Source organism: Cryptomeria japonica, chromosome 2 (assembly GCF_030272615.1).
Source record: "Cryptomeria japonica chromosome 2, Sugi_1.0, whole genome shotgun sequence".
NCBI classification, from domain to species: domain Eukaryota; kingdom Viridiplantae; phylum Streptophyta; class Pinopsida; order Cupressales; family Cupressaceae; genus Cryptomeria; species Cryptomeria japonica.
The window spans coordinates 649,499,846-649,513,398 of NC_081406.1; positions in this window are offsets into that span (position 1 = coordinate 649,499,846).

The window sequence follows — 13,553 nt, forward strand, 5'->3', positions numbered from 1 at the left end:
GTAGGCAAATTCTGCGTGTGCAAGAATCAAGTCCCAAGTTCCAGTTTTCTCTCCAACTAAGCATCTTAACAAATTTCCCAAACTCTTATTCACTACTTATGTCTGTCCATCGGTCTATGGGTGAAAAGTAGAACTGAACTTCAACTATGTCTTCATCTTCTTCCAAAGTTTTCTCCAAAAATATCCAACAAACTTAGTGTTTATGTTTGAAACTATGCTCTTAGGTAATCCATGTAATCTCACCACTTCCTTGAAAAACAAGTCAACAACATGTATTGCATCTGTTATCTTCTTACAAGGTATAAAACGTGTCATCTTTGAGAATCTATCAACCGCCACAAATATAGTCATTTCCTCTGTGTCTCAAGCAATCCAAGTATGAAATCCATGCTTATATCCTCCCAAGATCTCTCTGGAACTATCAAAGGCTTATACAATCCGACATTTTGACTACTACCTTTTGCAGGTTGACAAATTCTATAGCTCTACATAAATTTCCTGACATTCTTATGAATCTAAGGCCAAAAGTAATTCTCACTAATCAATGCCAATGTCTTATCAACACCAAAGTCTCTGGCTAATCCTCCGTTATGCTTCTCCTTTATCAGACTCTCTCTCATAGAACTCCTAGGTATACACAACTGAAATCCTCTAAAAAACATCTTATCTTGAGTGAAATAGTCCAACAACTTACTTCTGTCCACCATAACCAGTTCCTTAGATGCTTTCCAAGGTTCTGCAAAATCCAGATCATCCTCATACAAGTTCTTCAATTCCTCAAAACCTAATACCTCCACTCTAATCTCTATCAGCAGGTTCCTCCTTCTACTCAATGCATCAACAACTCTATTTGACTTTCCACTTCTATGCTTCACTACAAAGGTATAACTCTACAAGAATTCTACCCATCTCATATGTCTCTGATATAAATTACTCTGACTATTCAAATATTGCAAAGTTTGATGATCAGTATACAACACAAACTCCTTAGGCAACAAATAATGTCTCCACTTTTTCAATGCTTGAATTATGACATAAAACTCCCGATCATACACATAATATCTCCTCCTTGCATCATTCAACTTCTCACTAAAATAAGCTACTAGTCTTCCTTCCCGACTTAACACTACTCCAATTGCATTCCCACTTGCATCATAGTCCACTTGAAAAAGTTTGCTAAAATCCGGTAAAGCCAACACAGGCTGCTCTGTCACCTTCTGCTTCAATAATTCAAAGCTCACGTTTGCTCTAGTTGTCCACTTGAAATCCTTTCTATCTCCTCTCATTGCTTCTGTCATAGGGCTATAAATTGAACTAAAAGTTATGATAAACTTTTGATAGAAACTAGCCAGTCCATGAAATGATCTTACCTCTCCAATGCTTTCTGGTGTAGGTCATTCAACAATTGCTCTTACCTTATCAAGATGCATCCGCAAATATCACAAATCCCAAATAGACTAACTCTTCCTTCATGAAACTGCACTTCTTAATGTTTATCAACAATTTCTCTTATCTCAACCTCTGCAAAATTTGTCTCAAATGCAACATATGTTCTTCCTTGCTCTTACTGAAAATCAAAATTTCATCTAAATACACAATAACAAAATTACACAAGAACTTCTTCAATAACTTGTCAATCTCATGAAAGTACTCGATGTATTAGTCAATCCAAAAGGCATCACCGACCATTCATACAATCCTTCATTTGTCTTGAATTTTGTCTTCCACTCATCTCCTTCTCTGATTCTGATATGATGGTATCCACTTTTCAAGTTTATCTTTGTGTAGTATCTAGCTCCGCTCAAACAATCCATTATGTCATCCATCCTAGGCAAAGGAAATTTGTACTTCACTATGATCTTGTTTATTGCTATAGAGTCAGTACACATCCTCCATTCTCCATTCTTCTTAGGTGCTAACACTGTTGGAACTGCACAAGGACTCAAACTTTCTCTGATTAAACTTTTCCTCAACAATTCCTGCACTTGTCTATTCAACTCATTTTTTGTTGGTGTCATCCGATGTGTTGATTTATTAGGCAAACTAGCTTTGGGAATTAGGTCCATGCAATGCCAGATACTTCTCACAGGTGGTAATCCATCTAGTACATTATCCGAAATGATGTATGCATACTCTATCAACTAGTCCTTAATTTCGTCAAGTTATTTTTCTTCATGTTGTGAATTCTCAGTCTTCTTAGGAACTAAGGCAAAACACACATTCTCATGTCTCATTCCATTCAGGAATTTCCTTCTATCCACCAAACAAATCCTAGCACTTGTACAAACTTCACTCTTCAAAGGATCCTCCAAGGGCAACAAGGTCTGTTTCATCCCATTTGCAACAATAGTGTATATATTCTTTCTCCCATCATGTATTGCATGTCTATCAAACTGCCAAGGTCTACCCAACAAGATATGACATATATCCATAGGCATAATATCACACAAAACTTCATCATAATAAGATCCAATCTTTAATTTAACCAAACATTGTTCACTTACTAGTATCTTATGATCATCCTAAATCCATGCTATTTGATAAGGCTTAGGGTTCCTCAATCTTTCCAAATTCAGCTTATTCACCATCTCCTCTAGAACAAGATTATCGGAACTACCACTATCACTTATAACTTTACAACACTTGTCGAATACCTTACATCTGGTCTTGAACAAATTCCTCCTCTGCAAGGGCTCTTCATCCTCTCCAACATGACACAAAGCTCTCCTCATCACCAACAATTCTCCATCTTCTGGTTTATTAACTGATCCAATGTGGTCTTCTTATACTAATGCTTCTCTTCTAGTTCTCTTTGTCTTCCTACATTCAAAAGCACGATGTCCTTATCCTCTGCACTTAAAGCAGGTTCCTCTAAACACTCTTTTATCTTATCTTATGTCTTCTTTTCCATAACCCTCATTTCGGTATTCATCAGATTCTCTTCTCCGGTAAAAAAATATATCATCCTTCCAGTATGAACTACCATCTTTGCTAACTTTCTTGTTTTTACTATGATCTGTAAAGGGTCCTCTTCCTCCGAAATAGTTTCTTCCTCCTTGAAATCTTCCTATGGAAAACCTTCCACCTCTACCTCTTTGCTTCTTCTCGTGTCGTTTGTTCAACTTCTCTTATGCTTTTAGGGCATATTGATAAGCTTCTTCAACACTCTGCAATTTGATTAGACTGAGTTCATCTTGTATTGACATTCGCAACCCATTCAAATACCTGGCAACTTGTTCAATCTCATTATGAGTATGTTCGAATCGGATATTCAACTTGTAGAATGCTTCAGTGTACTCCTTCACACTAGATTCCTTATGCTTTAGGTTCTACAACTTCCAGAACAAATTTACTTGATAATCAGTTGGCATAAACTTTGACTTCAACTTGCTAACCATTCACTCCCAAGATTTGATCTTTTGTTTACCTCTTCTATGTCTATCTACCTGCAAATGTTCCCACCAAAGAGACGTATGTCCTTTCAACCTAGTGCAAGCATATCCTCACCTTTCTATCTTTTGTGGTGCCTTCAAAATCAAAATACTTTTCCATCTTTGTGATCCAATCCAACAATTCATCTGAATCCAACTTGCCATCATAATCTAGTGGGGTAAAATGTGGTCTAGTATTCGCTCTTGACAATGCTCTTATAAACCTTTCTGCATTCTGATCATTCGTAGGTGGATTTGCTCCTTGTTATCCAACTATTTCTTCTTCCTCATCATCACTCACATCTTCAACATGTCGACCTCTTCTCTAGGTCGTTTCGACAGCTTCCAATCAGGCTGCAATTCCTCTCAACATTTTCATCACAAAAGGATCTGCATTTTTACGCGCTCCACCACCTCTAGCATTTCCTCTTCGCACCATCTTCATGCCAGTCGTCTATAGTTGCAAGCCGGATCCGTAATCTACCACCCTACAATAAAATCTTATAGGACAACACAATCTCTAGAAAGAAACTCACTCTGATACCACTTGGTGCAGTCACAATGGGAGAGTCCTCAAAGAGAACAGTTTGAACCGTGCATCAAGAGTTACACAACAGAAAAAACTCAATGTGATGGAGGCAATAAAAAACAAACTACATTATGTCATGAAAAATAGTTATAAATTGTTGGCAACATGTGGACTCATAAGATTCGGCTCATAGGCCTGAGTACAAAACATGTGTCTCATGCAACATTTGAGCTTAAGCAAGAATGCGAGCCAACTCCTAACCTCCTAGCCTCATGATTATTCTTTCATGTTCTCATCCCTCTCTAAATGCTTAATTACATTGATTTATATGATTAAGAATGATCTGCGTCGGCCCAAGATGGAATAAATGTCGATGAACAAGGTGTAATGTGTAAAACAAGGTCAACCTCCACCAAAGAGATCCATCCAAAAAATCCATAGAATGAAGTGCAGACCTAAGAGAAGGTCGGACACATGCCTAGGAACGTTGGAAACAATGAATTGAAGCTTTGTAAGATATGGAAGTGATCCGCAAGATCCTCCAATAGCCAAATAGGTCCAAGCGATTTTGGTGTTCTAAGCCAAAAAACTGTCTCAGATTCTGGAAGTGATAACTTGCCGGAAAAAGATCCAAATGTCCCACTAACTTAGGATAGGGTAGATTAATATGTCCACAATCAAAATCCTGCTCCGCAAGATCCGATGAGAAAATGCAAAGAAACACAAAAAAGAAATGTTGAAACTGTGAAATAGGAAACAAATTGAAAGAAAAAAAATGTTTTTGGTTGATGCAAGGTTGCCAAGAATCGGGGATGCTCTTGCATCATGTATACAACTAGGTATGAGATTTGAAGTTTTCTTATGAAAGAGAACTCACAATTAGAGGTCCATATTTGGTAAAAGAAGGTTTTGTAACACTTTGAAGCATGGTGGCAGTGAAGATGATTTTGGAACACTTCGAAGAATAACATAAGTTGTAGTGTTGAGATGCAGTTTAATGGATTCATAAAGAACAAATAAAATAATGAATAGAATGAGATAGATCTCATTCTCATATTTAAAGTAAGGATATGAATCGGAAAATGGAATGTAAAGACATTTAACATTTGCTAGTTATTGATACGTATTACTATGTTTAATGAATCATATTGCAAAATACAACTGTCGGTGATGATATTTTATATTTCAATCATTGAATCATGAAATGCAATTGCATTTTTAAAATTTTCATTTGTAAAATAATAAAGTAACATTGTACTATTTTTCATAGTTCATTGTATAATTTAAATTGTAAACATTGTCTTCATATTTGATTTATTAAACACTTTTTTCAATTTTCATTTATTAATATTAATAAACATATTATTAATAATTTGATATTGTTATTGTCAGATACTAATTTTTATACATTACCACAAAATCACACTAATTCCCTATTTTCATTTCACATCTTGGTATGAGTAGACAATTAATAATAAATAAATTAAAATATATATTCATAGTCATTTGTGTGACAATGTTGCTTAATCTTATGTTTCATTGTTGACTTGTTGATCATGTATCTCATTTATCAAGTAATGATTTTAAGACTTCGAATCTGTTCAATAACCAACCCTTTTCTCCTAGTGACTTAGTCCTTTAAAATCTTGTGCCTGAATATGATGTCGTTTTTATGCTCGTTAAAATTGTCCACACCACTTTTCATGCTAACATCCACATGTCAAGTCTTCATTGCATTGCATTGGTTTAATTTATTGCAGGATCATGCTTGAAATTTAGTTGTAGGTCTAAACACTCTAAAAGTCTTGACATTTATCTTTAGTGATTCAATATATATTCCTATCATGATATCTTTTCATATTGCACGTTCTTAGTGTGTCCCCATGTTTTGAAGTTGTGACTATGCACAATATTGAAATGTTTTGTAACCTTTGCAATTTTTAGAGTTTTATTTATTTATTAGGAAAGGTTTAATTCTTTGGTCTAGTCTAATCCTATATCTTTGATGACTTTATTTCTTTTGTGTTTTAATCCTAAAAGGAATACTATATCAAACACTTCAATCCCACAGGTGGCCATACACAAAGGACTACATGGGAATGAAAATAAAAATGAAAAACAAAAATGCTAATTGCTCAAATAAGAACCAACTCACATCAACTCAAATATGAAACTAGAAAATGGATGATACCTAAAGAGGAGTGGGAAGATAAAAGATGTATATAATGCACTCAAGGAGTGGTGAGATAGAATGGCATTACATCATAGAGTGTCTAGCTTACAAGGATATTCCGAACAACTATATTGAGACGCTAAATGTAAACACCTTGAGTAATCTATTTGAAGAAGAAAGAATTACAAGAGTTGCAAATTACCTAATCAAGATGCACAATAGAAGATCTAAGATGCAAAAGGAAAATAAGGTTTACCAGGCATATTGTTTTGGACTCTACATGCTTTTCTTTTCTTTGAGAATTATCGCATGGAGCTAAATTATAATCATATACCTCTTTTTATTAAATTTGACGTAAATACTAAAGAGTTGCAAGAAGAGAAGAATCAATAATCTCACAGGAAGGTCTATAAACAAGGTAAAATCCTTAAAAATCAGGAAAACCATGAGCTCTTCAAGGCTGCTCTGAAAAAGAACTGTAGTTGACAAAAAATAGTAGAGTGCAAAGGTAACAAGAGAGAAAAAGAGTATGTTTGCATTGGCATGTTGATCCCTTTAATACTCAAGGCTTTGAATATGTGTAAGTGTTCTAAAACTTTGAAGAAAGTTTTAAATGCCTTTCTAGCTAATCCTTGTTATGATGAAGAGTGCAAGATTGCTAAAAAGCTCTTAAAGAGAAGGATTCAAACAAGGAAAACAAGATAATATACAAGCAACTGATTAAAAAAAAAAAAAAGATATGCAATTTCAAGAATGAAGGAACTAATTGATTTGGGTAAACACAATCCTAAAGGATTTTAGAGAGAGTTACAACAAAAGAGAAAACAAATAGAAAATCATATCACAAATGCCCAGTGGTTAGTGTATATGGTGAAAAGTGATGATGATAAACTATTGTAAAGCCATAAAGATCCAAGCACAAACAATCTAAGTCCTACAATGAAACATTCACCAATACCAATAGAGATACCTAAGATCATGCAAATCAACAAAATAAAGCAATATTACCATTCACATGTCAAGTAGGGTTTCAATCTCCATTGTCTCCTATCTCCATTGATCTTGTTTGATATATTTGCTCTCAGATTTTATGTGTGCACAAGAGCTCAACAAAGAACGGATTGTGGTTGATATCTTGATCGCAAGAAGGCTTGATTGCATATGAGTGTTTAGATGCATTGATTAGCTAGCTGGATTGATTAGATGCATTCATTAGACAATTAGGGTTGAAAAGAAAGAGGACATCCTCTTATATAGAGAACATTGTAAGAAATGGAGGGATAAGATTAAGCAGTGTAAAGGATAAATGGTTGGCTAGGATTAAAGGGTCGGTAGAGAAAATAATTAAATAATGAGAGGGTATGTAAGAGAAGAATTAAGAGATGAATGACATGTGTCATGGGTAGAAACAGATAATGAATTAATTAAATAAATAAAGATTTATTTAATTAATAGAGGAAGTGGGATCAATTAAATAAATAAAATATTTATTTAATTTAGGAAAATGACAATTTAAATAAATAAAAGTATTTATTTAAATGATGAAAGGCTTAGAAGAGGATAAATGAATTAATCAAATAAATAAATATTTATTTAATTAATAGAAGACTTAGGATAAATAATTAAATAAAAAAATATTTATTTAATTAGACAGGACAATTTTAGGTGTCTACAATTAGAATATGTGAAGCTCATTTATGAACAAACAAATGAGAAAAGTAATCCACCCATAATTGTTACTTCAACTAAGCTAGTTTTAGTCATAGTCATCAAACAAGGTATAAAGAATTTGGCAATTGGTAAAGCACAAGATATTGACGGTTTATAGGTAGAATTTTTAAAGTGGGGAGTTGATCTCCTAGCTCCACATATCAATAAGATCTCTAACGAAGGATTGTATTATTATGGTCAATCCTCTCTTTGGAAAGATTTTTGGGAGCATGCTAGAGTGTAGAATCAATGAATGGGAAAAAAAAGAGGGAAAGGGGGCAAGAGGGCAGGTTGGTTTCCAACCTAAAAACTCAATTGTTGACCATTGCATCACTCTAAGCCATTTCATTGAAAAAATTTGAGACAAAGAAGGTGGAGAATCTTTTTGTTATTTTGTTGATATTAAGAAAGCTTTTGACACCATCTCTAGGGATAAGCTTTGGCAAAAAATGGAAGAACTCGAGGTACCAAAGGAGTTTAGAGTTGTTATCCACAAATTCTATGAGTAGGTTAGAGCTAAAATCAAAACTAAAGAGGGTATGGTTGATTGCTTTAGTAGTGACTTTGGTGTCAAATAGGGGTTTTCTTTATCTCCTACATTGTTCAATTTATGTATTGATAAACTTAAAGAGTAGCTAAACAATACTAAGGGAGAAGCTATACAGTTGGTAAGATACATGGTGAAGCTTATTTTGTATGCAAATGACCTTATTCTTATTGCAAAATATACATAAAGAGCATTTGAAGGCTCTTGAGCTCTTTTGTCAAGAGGTTGTGATGCAAATGTATATTAGCAAGACCAAAGTCATGATCTTATTTTTGAAAAAGAAGAAGCAATAGGTAGATTTATCTTCAAGGATATCCCCTTGGAGGTAGTGGTGGAATACAAGTACCTAGGAATTAATTTTTACAATAGGCTCAATTGGGAGACATGTAGATCAAAAAGGATCCAAGAGGGGTGGAGAGCCTTATATCTTCTTCAAAACAGGTGTAGGAAAATAGAGTTGTGGGATTGGAAGACTAAGAAAACCCTTTTCGATTTGTTAGTGGTGCCAATTATCCTTTACAAGTGTGAAGTTTTGGGGAATCACATGTCAAACCACAAATGGTGATAAATAGAAAGAATCATGTGTCAAACCACAAATGGTGATAAGTATAAAGAATTCAAAAATATCTAATCACTAGCAACCTCAAATCAATATGTAGAGTCAAAAATTACACACCCCTTTGCAATTCTACCAACACTTTTGTATCTACTTTAGTGTCCATTCTCCTAGAATCTAAGTATGCTCATTTCAACCCTTGCATCAACCTTTTCCCTCTCAGGATGCTCAAGACACCTTTTCAACAACTACCTTTCAATGTTAGTTTTGTTGAACACCCAGAAGGACTGCAAGGGGGAGATGAATCAGTCTAGAAATTTAGAAATAATTATTAATCAACTTATTTATAATAGCATATTCACCACCAACATATCAAGCATAAATATATGAACACTAGATTTACGTCGAAAACCCAAATAGGGAAAAACCATGGCAAGAATCTAACTCACAATATGAATAAGAATGTTTACAATGCTTTAGGCATGTAGCCAAGGAGAACCAACACCTGAAGTACTTGTAGAAATAAGGCTCACAACCTTAGGCGAGATACAAAGAGGACTTGCACAACTGAAGAATACTTATTGGGGACAAGATACAAACTATTGCCGAAGGACTCACTGTCAATCAACAACCAATGAAATAGCTAAAATAAAATTGAGAAGGATTCTCCTGATCATGAAATTGTCCTTGAACAACTAAATCAAGTGACCAACATCATGGAATCTCTAATAATATTTGGTGACATAATACACTATCTTGTAGAATATATCACCTTGAAAACTCTTCTCAAACTGATTTTTGCATCACCACAAACTCAAATCTGCTTGTAAATCATTCACATACACTTCTCACACAATTCACTTCTCATTCACGCTCAATTTATCCATTGGGAACCAAAACATATCACAATGTATCTTTCCATTAATGATCTCATAATCTGTACACGCTAACACATACTCCAAAGTACGTTATGAAGTGTAATGTGTAGATCTAATCAACCAATCAGTCATATAACCATTTATAATGAAAATATCCACACATCAAGGTGAGATCCCAATAAACATCTCAACAAATCTACAAAACACATAATCAGACCAAAATAATATGATCCACTAAACTACAATGCAATTAACAACATATCTAGAGGGCACCAAAAACATTATGGACCACCCTGAATATAGGATGACACAAACAACACCAAAATAATATCCAGATGAGCATCCATCCAAATAACCAAGGTTTGGCAAAGCATATCTAGACCAACATCCATCCGAATAACTAGGTTTGACACCAATGACAACCATACAAGCTCATGCTATCAACAATCTCCCCCTTTGTCATTGATGACAACACCAAAATAGCAACACCAATGAGAAACTCTCTCTCCCCATCAATAATATCACACCAACTCTCTCACCAATCTATAACCAGTACTCTCTCCCCCTTTGATAACAATGATAAAGAGCATTGAAAAACCATACTGACCAACTCACACCACTACTCCCCCTTAGAGCAACATCAACATGAATCCAAGAGAAAAGGATAGTGTTAAGTCTCCCCCTAGAAAGATGCACCACTAAAAATGCATCTAGTTAGAAAAATGAGGGGCAATAACCCCTAACTTCTGCCTAAGATACACAAAAGTATCATTCGCCAATGCCTTAGAAAAAAAATGACTGCTATTTTCTTTGATGTAGAAATGTATTCTAGTATGAATTATTTTTTTGCATCTTCTCTCTCAAGAAATGATAATAAATTAAAATATGTTTAGTTCTTGAATGCATAACCAAATTATTTGAAATGTTTATAGATCTGGTTATCACACAATAATTAGTGCTCATTTACAACTGTAACACTTCTTCTTGTTTGAACTCCTTTATTCTTGCCTCCAATTATCTAATCTTTTGAATGATTCCTTTGCACACATTTCAGGGTTTTGATTGTTTGTTATGATTCTTTATTGTCTTGTTTTTCTGCTTCATCCAGTTTCTCTTCATTGCTTCCTTCTAGATATTTCTTTTCTTCTACAATAGTAGGAATCATCTCAAATTCAATCTCTTGTACAAGTTCAAGGGCAATCTAATCCCATGCCTCACATACTTTCACATTTGTACTCTCCATTATGTTGTTTTATCTTTTATTGTAACATTGATAAACCTTTCTAGTCATATCATATCCAAAGAATATTCCTTCATCAACTTTGGTATCAAAATTTCTAAGGTCATTCTCATCTCTTCAAATATAGTACTTACTCCCAAAGATTCTAAAATATTTCACAGTAGGTGGTCTTCCATACCATAACTCAGAAGGTGTCTTTGTATGATTTATTCTTATCTGAACCCTATTAAGAATGTAAACAACAATATGCACAACTTATTTCCAATTAACATTAGCCAAGTTAGCATTGTTCATCACAGTTCTAGCCATCTCAATACTAGTTCTATTCTTCCTTTCTACCATACCATTCTGTTGAGGATTTCTTGGAGTAGAAAGATGTCTCCTAATACCATATTTCTCATAGAAATTGTCAAATTCATTTGAAGTAAATTCTCCTCCTCTATTAGATCTCAAAATATTTGATACTAGAATCAACTCAATTCTTTGTCATTGACTTGAACACTTTAAATCTTTCAAAAGATTTAGATTTTTCTATCAAAAATTTAACCCATGTCATTCTAGAATAATCATCAATGAGTAACATAAAAAACCTTTCACCATTAAGTCTACTTGTCCTTGTAGGGCCACACAAGTCTATCTAAATTATCTCCAATAGATATGACATAGAATACTCCTTGTTCTTTAAACTTATTTTTGTTTTCTTTCCTAACTGACATTCCCTGCACATAGTGTCAATAGGCTTGACAATCCTTGGTAAATATCTTACCACTTCAAAGTTACTAATCTTTATCATGTTATCAAAGTTAACATGACCTGTCCTCTTATGCCATAACCAACATTCATTACTCTGACTTAGATAACATCTATTTCCACTTTTGTCCTTTATATAATAAACATTTAGAATTGTCTGGATTCCTTCTCCTACCAACTTTTTGGTTCTACCTTTTCTGATCATACATCTAGTTTCTGTAAACACAACTTCATAACCTCTGTTGCACATCCGACTGACACTCAACAAACTATGTCTCAAACCTTATACATAATAAACATAATCAATTTTATGCTTACCATTAATCAAAATGCTTCTTATTATATAAATCAGTGCAACTTCCTCTCCTACAAATTTCACAGATCCACCATCATACTTCTTCAGAGTCATAAATTTGTCTTTGTCTTTGGTCATATGCTTCGGGCATCCGAAGTCAATGATCCATGATCTTGGTTCAGCTTTAGCATGAAATACAGTCTTGTCTTTTGGTCTTCCAAATCTTTCCTGATGCTTTCCCTCTATATCTTGAAATAAAAATTCTTCATTTGAGTCTTTAGCATCTTCTTCTTTAGATGAATGTGTCTCCATAGAGAAAAACCCCCTTTTTTCCTTTATCTCTATCATTTTTTCTTTTCTTAAACTCATTTCTTCTTTATTAATTTTATTTCCATCATCAGCAAACTTTCCGTAATCTTCTTTGTATAGACATTTAGAAGCATAATGACCAATTCTTCCATAATTAAAGCATTTCAAGGGTAACTTACCTTTGTACTTTCTAGTTTCTCTCTTCAGTCTTCTTACAAAGTTTGCTTCAAACTCATCTGGATTCTCACTTGTTTTTAGTTCATCTCCTGATATCCTTGAAATGTTGAATGCAAATTCTCTTCGATAGGATTTAATATCCTCCATCTCTCCAATTTCATAGGAAGACAACATATCAATAAGCTAATCAATTGTGTAGTTCAAATCATGACTTTCTTCAATAGCACACTTTTTCAATTTGTAGGGTTTTGTCAATGTAAACAAGATCTTTCTATTGGCACCACTTTCTTCAAGCATTCCACCAACAACTCAAATAGATTCAACTGTATCATTCACTCTATGTGTGCATCTCTAAACACTTTCATCATCATCCATTATAAAACCTTCAAAATTCTACTTTAGGTTCAAAACTACTTATTGCTGAGTCTTTAGATCACCTTCATATGCATAAAACAACTTGTTCCAAATTCTCATAGCTTCTTTCATTTCTTTAACCTTGAAAAATACTTCATCACTAGGACAACTAATAATAATTGTTCTAGCCTTTGTATTTGTCTCCTAAGCCTTGATCACATCTGAAGTTGAAGGTCCATTATGAGGGTGTTGATAACCTATCTGAATAATCTCCCAGATTCTATTATACAATGTTTCTAAGTAAGACTCCATTCTTTCCTTCCAATAATTAAATTTTGTTTCATAAAACATAAAATCTTTAACGTGAAGGTCCTACACAATCTCTTTATCCACCTCAAGCAATTAGGCTTACCAAAGAGGAACCTTTCTCTAATATCAATTATTAAACACCCAACAGGACTGAGAGGGGAGGTGAATTAGTCTAGAACTTCAAAAACAACTATTAATCGATTTATTTAATAATAGCACATTAACCATCAACACATCAAACATAAACACATAGATACATGAACACTGGATTTATGTGGAAAACCCAAACAGGGAA